An 8,118-nucleotide genomic window follows, 5' to 3' on the forward strand; every position below is an offset into this window, starting at 1 on the left:
TGTACCCCGCATCAGTCAGGACTTTGGTAGGACGCTCACCGAAAGCAGTGCATTGTAGGAAACTGCGGGTCGCTGCTCTTCCTGGGAAGGAGGGAGGGAGGGAGAGAGAGAGAGAGAGAGAGACAGAGACAGGGAGACACAGAGACAGAAGAGGAAGAACGGGGGGAGGGGGGAGGAAAAGGATGGTTATACACACATACAATGAGCATTCTGTAATCTCTTCCTAACCCACCCTCACTTCCCAGTATTTCAGCATCAATTTTCTTTAACCAGTAATTTTTTTCTTGTCACAAAAATACTATATGGTCGTTATTATAATGTACAGCATAAAGAATTTCATAATTTGTTTAACCATTCCCTTATTTGTTTAAAAATTTCATTGTTTATTTAATCATTCTCTATATGTTTATTCTCTTACTATTCATTTAATCATTCTTCATTTCTTGAATATTTATGAACATTTTTTGCTCCTTTAAATGATGTTATTAAAATCCTTAAAATCTCTTTGCCAATTTCATAAGTACAGTATGATACCTCATTGTGATTTTAATTTCAATTTACTTTATTTCTAGTAAAGTAGAATTTTTCTCTTTGTTTTTTTTTGCTTATTTTTATGTATTTTTTCTCTTGAGGTGATTAAGTACAGCTTTCATTAACTGAGGGAACAGCGCCAGCACCGAATGTTTTATGGGATGTATTATTTCATTTAATCTTTATGTTAACCCCCTTCATAGACCCTATGGTCTGTATGAGGCTTGGCGAGGTTGAGGATCCTTCCTGAGATGCACGGTTAGTAGGTGCTGGAGCCTGCTGCATTGCAGGGCATGTCCCATCATTTTTCTACTGAGGGCTGTCAGCTTTCTCTTTAACTTACTGGAGCTGTTTGCATATTGAGTGTTTAATTCATTGTCCGTGTACCTATGGCATAGTTTTTTTTTTTTAATTGAAGTAGAGTTGATTTACAATGTTGCATTAGTTTCAGGTATACAGCAAAGTGATTCAGTTATACATATCTATCTAAATCTCTGTATATCTATTCTTTTTCCAATTCTTTTCCCTTATAGGTTATTACAAAATATTGAGTATAGTTCTCTGTGCTATGCAGTAGGTCCTTGTTGTTTATCTATTTTATACCTAGTAGTGTGTATATGTTAATCCCACACTCCTAATGTATCCCTCTCCCCGTCCCCCCCCCTTTGCAGACCACAGAATCTTGGAAGGGATTTTTTAACATCTTTATTGGGGTATAACTGTTTTACAATAGTGTGTTGGTTTCTCCTTTACAACAAAGTGAATCAGTTATACATATACATATGTTCCCATATCTCTTCCCTCTTGCGTCTCCCTCCCTCCCACCCTCCCTATCCCACCCCTCTCATGGTAAAAGGGAACCCTTAGTGAATATGCGTGTCATCCTTGCGCAGGGGCCACGCTAATCTTCTCTGTATCATTCCAATTTTAGTATATGTGCTGCCAAAGCGAGCACTGGCATAGTCTTTTAAACAGAGGGGTAGTGTCCCAGTGTTCCCGTCAAAGAAGGGGAAAGGCCACCGCCAAGAAACCCACCGCTCTCCCCATTTTGCCTTTGCTCTCAGGATTCTTCCCTCTTGTCATTCTCTGATGTCTTCGCCCTTTGCGATGTGGGTGGAATGATGGCTGCTACTCGTCTCATTCATGTGAGAAAACTGAGGACTGCCCAGGGTAAGAGATTTGGCAGGAAAGCCAATGAAAAACAAACAAAACCTAAACTAGCATTAACAAAACCCAACCAAATCAAACCAAACTGAACGAAAAATACCCCAATATAGTGAGTCAGTTGGTTTGGATATGGGGTAGAGATGCCAGGTAAAATATAGAATGGCCCGATAAATGTGAATTTCAGATAAACAACCAATACTAAAATTACTAAAAAATGGTAAAAAAAAATACTAAAAAAATTCTATGCACTGTTTGGGACATACTTACCCCCCCCAGCATTATTGTTGTCAGAGATTTGTTAGGAGACTTTCAGTCTTTTTTCAAATACAATTTTATTGGGAAAACTAACATATGTAACAGATTAAAAGGACTGTTTAAATTTATTTTAGAAGTTCAAATGAACAATATTTAAAAATCAATCAATAAGAACCATAAAACTGTTGTGAATCTGAGTTTACGAGTTATCTTTGCAACCTATAGCAGCCTCAGCTCCAATTCATGTTAGATTATTTTTTTAGTACAGTGAATACATTTTGCTTGCAAATGATAAAAAATGGCTTACCTTGAGATTTAAGGATACTCATCAATTAAACAGCAATAGAGGAGAAAATTTATTCTGAGATGTGCTCAAAAACAAGCTGCAACCCTGGTTAATGCATTGGAGTGTCTCCGCTGTGTTCTGTTTTGGAAGGCACATGATTATGATAAAAGCAAACGATGTACAGTAAAAGATTAGTTTGAGTTAAATATTGGAAGACCCTCTGAGCACCCAGAAGAGCCCCAGGCTAGGGCAAAGCTTGGGGTATCCTGCCCCTGTCCACGGCTCTCTGGACAACAGAGTGTGTTGTGAGGTTGGGCTGACCAATGCCCAGTCCAAAACTGTTGGTCATCTTGGCACCAAGAGGCTCTCGTTGGAGCCTGAGCCCAAGGCTTGGTGTGAAAGCATCAGCACTGGCCCCACGTGTGGACCCGCATCCTTCCCCGGAGCCTGTAGGTGCTCCATCATTGTTTGTTTTTCCCTTCAGAGCAGTAATGGCTACCCCCTATTGAGCAACTAGCAATGCCAGGCCCTGTGTGGTGGCTTCCCATCAAGGGAAGCTTACTGTGATGGAGAAATTAAGTGTCCCTACACTGCCCCCAGGCGGAGGGGTGAATGTGGCTGGAAGGAACACTCTGGATTGCCTGTCGGGGTGAGGTGAGGGGCAAGCCTGAGCGACCAGAGCTAGTGGGCTTTCTGCGAGGGTAGGTCTGGCTGAGCCCAAGGCCTTGGTTTTGATGAGTGGGCTAGTCCGGTGCATGGCGGGACGCTGTGCCACGGCCTCCCTTCTCTCCCTCGCTGGGACGGCACTCAGGGCGTAGTTGTTGAGGAGTGAATGAATGGTGTAAAACATTAGCCTGCCGGAGTGCCTGTGCACGCGGTCCAGCCCTGATGGGGCATAAGCAGAGCAGTAGTTTGAAGATTGATGTCAGAGGCCGCCCCTTACGACTGTGAGCCTGGCATGCAACCTTTCTGAAGTTCAGTTTCCTCATGTGAAGAAATGGGGCAAACAAAGATAACAGTGATAATAGTCAACAGTTATAAAGGATACGTCCCCTATACTATCTGCCAGGCATGGTTTGAAAAGTGTTCTATTAACTCATTTACTCCCCACATTAGCCCTCCCTAGGAGACAGGTGGCTTTACCACCCCAGTTTACTGGTGAGGAGACAGAGGTGCACAGGGGTTAAGACCCTTGCTCAGGGTCACACAGCTGGGCACTCTTGTATGCGAGTTCATGCTCTTAGTTTTTATGTTCCCCCGCTCTGGGCAAAAGGCACCTCTGAGAGGTCTTCCAGGCTCTTCTCCCCTTCTCCGAGGATTGCCCCCAACGCCCCCATGTCCTTGCAGCCACATGTGTGTGATGTGATCTGTTCCCTGACTATAAATTGGACCAAAGTGGACATTAGACATAAGCTGGGCCTTCAGCTTCTAAGAATATGGGTCTGGGATGCTGAGAGATGGGTTGCTGTCCATTGTTTGCTTGAATGTGTGGAGGCTGGCGGTGGGGATGTCCCTGTTTGCCCACGTGGTATCCAAAGCAGAGAAAGGAGAGAGCGGGTATCTGTTTCTTACAAGAAAAGGGGCTCCAATGTGAAGATCACATTAAAAAACGTCTGAGGAAAATGTTTTATGTACTCTGCTCTTGGGACAAAGTGTCATTTATAATGCTTTAAAAGTTAATAGGTATTAAGCCTTGGCATCCTTCATAATTTAAGTTTGCCCAAGATTAATCCTCTGCACCGTGTTAACTTGCTAGAAGTTTCTTTATTTTAAGGAGAAGATAAATGCCCCCGAGGCCATTTTGCCACATGGGTGGTGGACGTGGACACCGGTGAGACTCCCCAGCATAGCCCATCTCCCCAGCAGACTCTTAGTCACAGGGTCTGAGTTCCATTAGTAATGTTCTGGCCGCAACAAAGAAGGAAGGGTAAATAGATTGGTGTGGGCCCTTTGTGGAGGACTGTTCATCTCCCCAGATTACTGCCCTTTGCATCTGGACTGCTTCCAGCTTTTTTTTTGTATATTGGCTCCATTTAAAGTGATTAAAGGGGAGATCTGATTGGATAAGGTCATCCAAATTCTGTAAACGCCACTTCCTCACGAATGAACGCTTGCAATCAATTTAATTTTTCAAATAAAATGTTTAAATCGTTATTATTGTTGGATCATTTTTTATTAAGAAAACCTTCTAAAACGTTAATTATTGGGCCCTCTGAAACACTTTCATCTTTCCCGACTTTGCTCTTGAGAAGAAAGTGTCTGCTTGTTTCCAACACCAGCCAAAGGGAAATGCATGTTTCCCTTTTTACACCTGCAACCATTCTCCTTACCTCTAATATTTATGTGAATTTAACTTTAATTTTTCTTCCTTTCATCTTCCGAATTAGTTGTATAATATGCACGGATCACTCCTTCACCGCTTCTTTCCTGTTTATTTGCCTTAAAAATAGATTCATTAACTAGATTTGGGGGCTCAAGCCATGCGACAACATCCATTTCAAAGGAAGATTTAATGGCATTTCGTATTTTTCTACATTAAGGAAGATTAAAGTATATTACAATACCCTTTACTGTCCTATTTTCTTCATTTTAGAAGTGGTCAGTTTAAAATTTTTTTTCCCCTCTCTTTCTTTCATCTGCAGTGTTCGATAAATTGTCCAGGCCTTTCAGATGACAGACCCAGCAAATTGAGTTCTATATTACAACTCAGACACATTGTTTAGCCCATCAGCAGTCAGATAAAGCACCCTTATTCACACAGGACATCAAAAGAACAAATATATGTGCGAAGTGGCTAAAAGAGCACTGAGACTCAGATGCTTCATTTTCTTAATTGTCAGTGATTATTTGGCTAGTTTCAGGGTGATCTCTCGGCTGACTCTGAACCTATACTTACTTGCCTGATGTAATAGTGGTGTGACGTCTACGACCTTATCTGCATAGATCTAGATCTGGATTCATGACCACAGATTACACCATTTGCGGACAGGACACGTGCATCATCTTTTAATAGCCCAAGGGGCAGTCATACTAACATTTTAATAGTGGGCAGTAATATGAAATGCAAGATCCAGACTTATGCCTTTTTATTTCAGCCACCTCGTGATGGAGACGTTAAGGCATTCGCAAGCATGAACAAGGGAGATATTAAGATTTAAGCTTTTTTATTTTTATTTTTTGTAAGGTAGAGGAGGTCAAAGCTGTCAGGTACCCCTTGGGCTGAAGTTTTATACAGGGATGCCACCCGTCAGCTTAAATCATCACAGGGAGCCTTCCCACATCTCAGTAAATGCAGCATAACCTTGTAGGACACTAAGTCTAAACGAGGTTTGGGGATGTTGGTAAGATGTGGGAAGAAAGAGCAGAGGACAGATTTTATGACAGTACGATCGTGGGGTGTAGGTTTTAGGCAATAAGCGGGTAGCCTAGTTTTCTCGGAAGAAAAAAGAAAATAATGGAAAAGTGTAACATTCGTTCGGTGGCCTCACAGGCATAAAAAACCCAATTCCAACTGTTATAGGTCCCTGCAGGAGTCTACAAAAGAACTAAGCTTTTTAAGTAAGAAAACTAGATTCTGGCCCACAGGGCCCTGTCACTGCTGCTTAATGGATGAAACTCTTTGGATATAAATATGCTGTTTACTTCTCAGCTTCAGCTTTCATAAAATATAACCTTTCTATGATTTATGACCCAGAGAAAAACCGGAGGATGGATTTTTAGCTCTGAATTGGTTGGATGTCAACAAGAAAAATATAGATAACATATCGAAGTAGCGGGGTGTTAATGCCACACAAAATGATGAAATTATTTTTGTTTAGAAAAGTTAAGTTTGTTCTTAGAGTTGTTGGTGGATGCCAGCTGTGAAAGGTGGGGCTGAGGAAAACCTATGAAATGTCTCTCATTTTTAAGTCCTTGTCCAGTGGCTTATAAGTTGGGGTATAATGACTTCAGTTCACAATCAGTAATGTCTTGTTGAAAAGTTTGGGCTAACCACAGCTTTTTCACAAATGGGAATGGCCGTTCTTTGCCTAAATCACTCGGGTTTTTCAAGTGCTAGATTTCCGTTATGTCTTCCAACTTCAAATATAGAAGCTGTGCCTGATCTTGCCGACAGGAGATGACAGAACAGCCTTTTTTCACAAAGGTGATTGGAAAAAATGGAAAGTGAAAAACAATACGCGAACAAACTAAGCCCCCAAATAAGCAAACAAACAAACAAACAAACAAGAGCAAAACCCTCAAATTAATAGCAACCACAAACTCTCCCCGCTACACACTCACAAAAGCCAACCCTGTCCTTGGATGTTGGGTTGGAAAAAGATTGCATGCCAATTTGTCGTTCAGAGATCTGTATTCATTTTATAGCTTTCTGGTCTGGTTTGATGCTTGAAAGAGCCTGGTTCCAGATGAATTGGCAAAGAAGTTTGCATATACTATCACCAGCCAAGGGGATGAAGCTGTCAAAATTGAAAACGTTTTCTCTCTTGATTCTCTGAGCACTGAAGGAAGGGAATTGACACTGTTTTTCGAGCCTGCCCTCAGCAAATTAAAATCTCATGCACTAGAGGCTGGAAGACCAGATCTTTAGTCTTCCTACAACCCAGAAAGACCAAAGGTGTGAGACCGAGCTAGGGGACTGTCCCACAGTGACCAGAATGGAAAGGGTCCTTCTTACCCACTGGTCTCTTGGTTTTAGATGGAAGCGTCCATTGAGAGGAACCCCAAACATATCCACTTCCTTGAGTGGCCAGCCATGCACCACCTCTGTCTCTGGGAGAGATGTGTGGTCTCAGAAGGTAGAGCCATGATCTGTATTGGGTGTTGGGGGGTTACTAAGACAAACTTCCTCATGTACTCAGTCTGTAGAGATTGCTACTATAAGCCGGATGCAATGCCAGGTGTTTGGACCTACAATGGTGCTTTCACTCCTCATGGAGCTCACCTTCTGGAAGCGGTGACCTACAAGCCAACAGGCAATTACAGTCTAAGGTGATCAGTCCTTAGATCCCTTAGGGGAGCACCTGGGAAGGGCCCTAAATGCACTTTGATAGGGATGGGGGTGGGTGTCAAGGAAGGCTTCCTGGTCAGAGAAGCAATGGATGTTTTGGGTAGCAGGGGGGAACCATTATGTGGAAACACTGGAGATCAGAGACATTATGGAATAATAAAGAAGCAGAAGAAATTTAGAATGGGCACAGGACAGAGCACACTTAGATTAGGTGGCAGGTCATAGTTCAGAATGGTGTTTCCCGATATTTCATGGGTGTGTGTTTGGGAGAGCTCTTGAAAATTACGGATTGCTGGGTTCCACCCACAGCATGAGCTGCCCCCCACACCCCCTCACAGCCCGGCAGACATGGCCCCAAGCCTCAGGCCAGAGAACATTCAGAAGGCCCATCAGAGCACGTGCCTCAAAGGCAGAAGCTGGCAAGAATCCCCACTCAGTAGGTGAGGCAGGCCTGAGATTGGCCCTGATGACATCCAGGGAGCATGGCAAACCTTGTGGGGCCGGGTTCCTGGTAGCCCTGTAACACCCCATGAGGTTCTCCCTCACCCCTAGGGGTCAAACTGAGCCCACAAGCAGCTTCCAGAGCAAACTAAGAGGTTCACTCTGCCCCCAGTATAAATAACTTCCATTGATTCAGCACACATTGGGCCCTTCCCCAACCCTATGGTGTGGGAAGGCCTTGCTTCACCAGCTGGGGGTCCAAAACAAGGTCTCATGACTTTTCCTATTTTCCCCACGGCTCCTATATCAAGAATGCCCTTTCTGGCTTTCCAAGGCCCTTCATCCCAGAAGCACAGGGTCCATTGTTGAGCCAAGGAACCAGCCCTGTGACCGCCCCCTTCTTAGGTCTTATATCAATTGTATGGACATA

General features: G+C 43.2%; 1 non-coding gene across 1 annotated transcript; it reads right to left on the minus strand.

The window, feature by feature from the left end:
• Positions 1-1,379: 1,379 nt before the first annotated feature.
• LOC112064253 (U6 spliceosomal RNA) lies at positions 1,380-1,486 on the minus strand. The gene has a single exon (XR_002891438.1). It is a non-coding gene; the product is annotated as a U6 spliceosomal RNA (small nuclear RNA).
• Positions 1,487-8,118: the final 6,632 nt, after the last annotated feature.

Source organism: Physeter macrocephalus, chromosome 20 (genome assembly GCF_002837175.3).
Source record: "Physeter macrocephalus isolate SW-GA chromosome 20, ASM283717v5, whole genome shotgun sequence".
Taxonomy (NCBI): Eukaryota; Metazoa; Chordata; class Mammalia; order Artiodactyla; family Physeteridae; genus Physeter; species Physeter macrocephalus.